Source organism: Camelina sativa, chromosome 12 (assembly GCF_000633955.1).
Source record: "Camelina sativa cultivar DH55 chromosome 12, Cs, whole genome shotgun sequence".
NCBI classification, from domain to species: Eukaryota; Viridiplantae; Streptophyta; class Magnoliopsida; order Brassicales; family Brassicaceae; genus Camelina; species Camelina sativa.
In genome coordinates this window covers 20,880,682-20,883,734 of record NC_025696.1, presented here as the reverse complement: position 1 = coordinate 20,883,734, position 3,053 = coordinate 20,880,682, and positions in this window count along the sequence as shown.

Sequence of the window (3,053 nt, the reverse complement as noted above, 5' to 3'; positions counted from 1 at the left end):
CAGGAATTTTTTACAAAAGGTAATATTGACTTTTGTTTTTTTCCTAACAAAGCAAAAAAGGGTATTTTTTGTATGAAACTAACCCAACTGACTCTCAAATTTTAGGAGCTAATCTAGCAATTAACTGTTCAATTTGGGTCAAACTAGTAATTCTCCCTTAAAATTTAATGATAATGGCATTCCTTGTAAATAAATAGCAACTCTAGGATTTATTTACTAAATGTCTCAAAAAAGTATATATAGATACGAGTGAAGTTTTTTTGTTGTGAAAAAAATACAAATATATTTATTACAACATTTAATACCCAAAAAAATAAAATAAACCTCTTCACAACAAAAATGATTTTTCAAAACAAGTAAGGGGTAAATAACGGATACGGGACAAATACGAAATATATATGTTTATGTCCAACTCTACTCGAGTGAATTGAACAGAGGTTAACCCGACCCAAACTATTTCTTAACCACCAACTTATATAAATCACACATGGTTTTCGTTTCTTCCCAATATTAATTTATTTATTCTAGAAATGTATTTGGAAATTGAAAAGATAATATTGATACAAAGGAAAAATATAAAGTGAGTAGATGCTTTTCAAGCTTTTTTAGCTAAAGAATGCCCATCAACAATTGATAATAAGTTTACGTGTGAACTATAAAACTCAAAAGTTTTATTGAAAAGAATATACCAGTGGGCAGTGGGTATCTTTTTCACAGGTGGAAAAGTCCAAACCCGAAGATGCAGATTCCCTGGTCAATATTTGCTTACTAACTCTAGACATGTTAGAATCAACTTTATTTCACCACTATTTAAACATTTTGATCTTATTGCGTATGTTTTATAATCGGTTCAAAGTAACTTTATAATAGTATATATAGAGAGAGATTATTAGTAAAAGAGCAAAATAACGTGTATGAATCAGCTTCTTCTAAATTTTAGTCTAATCAGATTTGAAAGAAAAATATTCAAGTGTATTGCATAGATCCAAAAATTTGTAAGTTATATATTTCTATAATATAATCTACTCGCCATTTAAAGATTGTATACTAGATTATATATTTCCTTTTTATGAAAGATTTAAAACTTTTATATTTAATATTTTAATATATAATTGACATATGTCACAATTTTGTTTATTAGTAATTTTGAAAGCAAACTTTATATAATAATAAAAGTTCTTACCATCGTTTAAGTTGCGAAGTTGTAATTTATGATCTGTATATATTGGTAAACAATGTTAGACAATAAAAATTAAAAATAATTAAAATAATATAATGTCTATTATTCTTAGATATGAAAATAGTTAGAGAGGTGGAAATAGTCGAAAATATATGTTTAGCATTATATAAGTATTGTTTAGTTGGCTATCCATATATGAAGCGTAGTTAAATCCAGCCTTATATGAGGTTCATTTCCAAGTGTTTTTTCGATCATAGTAATCTGACCATCACTCATGATACCCCGTTTTCTTTTGTTAGCAAGGTTTTCCGATCTCTCATAATTTGGAATTGTCTCTTTGATGTTCATTATTTGCTAGCGTACTTAAGGTTTTGATTTGATATGGGATACCACTTAATATACATCTTTATATAATAAGATATATGCTCAATTTCCTTACTGTGATAGGTAAATTTTTCTTTTTTGTTTTTGGATTAGTTTTTTTTGTTTGGTAAATATTTGTTTAACTTTCTTTTTTAGCCTTATATGAGGTTCATCTCCAAATGTCTTTTCGATCATAGCAATCTGATCATCACTCATGATATCCTGTTTTCTTTTGCTAGCAAGGTTTTCCGATCTCTCATGATTTGAAATTGTCCCCTTGGTGTTCATGATTTGCTAGCGTACTTGAGGTTTTGATTTGATATGGGATACCATTTAATATACATCTTTATATAATAAGATATATGTTCAATTTCTTTATTGTGATAGGTTATAGGTAAATTTTTCTTTTTTGCTTTTAGATTAGTTTCTTTTTGTTTGGTAAATATTTTTTTATTTTTTTTCTAGCGATTAAATTAAACATTAATCAAAATCTAAGATTGTTAATTTGACACATGTCGCGATCATGTTAAACAGTAATCTATACACGTGTAAAAATCTTAGATATATAATTGATACGTGTCACGATCTTGTTAATGAGTAACTTTAACATCAAACTTTATATAATAAGATGTGTACAAATTATAGTTTATATGGGGTCAAATGGTTTAAATTTTATTAATTTATGGATTTTTTCCAATTTTTTTGTATGTTAACAACTTAGAATCAGATCCAAATGACATATATAAAAAAGATGGGATTATAGCATATACAAACTTACTCTATTGAAAAACATATAGTATATAACTATATATGAATCTACTGGGATTAGTTTTTGTATGTTGAAACCATTGATTGCTTCTTTCTTTGCTATGTTCTTTTTTTTTTTTTTGTATTAAGGATCATTGAGTCGTAAATCTTTCAAATCGAAAACTAGAACATATATATGATTTCTTCCCAACCGTAATTTATACTCCCGACCTCTGAATCCAAATACACGTTGATCAACTGAATCAATTGTTGATACTTTAAAGATTCCAAACATGTTTTAGGATAAATACCTTACCTGAATGAAAACTTTATATTTAATAAACAAAAAATATATTTTATTTGGACAATTTAGTTTTTTGTTTGTTTGTTATCAACGGATTGGTATATCAAAAATGACAAAAAATGGTAAAAGTAAGGGGGAGGTATTGGTTTAGGATTTAGAAAGAATTTTCCTAAATTTTCCTATAAGAGATTGTTAGGAAGTTATTTTAAATCTTGCTGTTTCCTAATCTTGTAAAATCTTTCATAAAATCTTTCAAAATCTTTCTATTTCATGAAAGAGTTTTCATGACTTTTGTTATGAAGGAAATGATATAAAATCCTAAACCAATAACACAAAATTTGAATTCATTAACAATCCAAGATTCTTTTGTTTTAATTGAATAACATAAAACTTTCCATGACTTTATAAGACTCTTAATCCAATAACACTAGATTTATCAAGATTTTAGATAACTTTTTA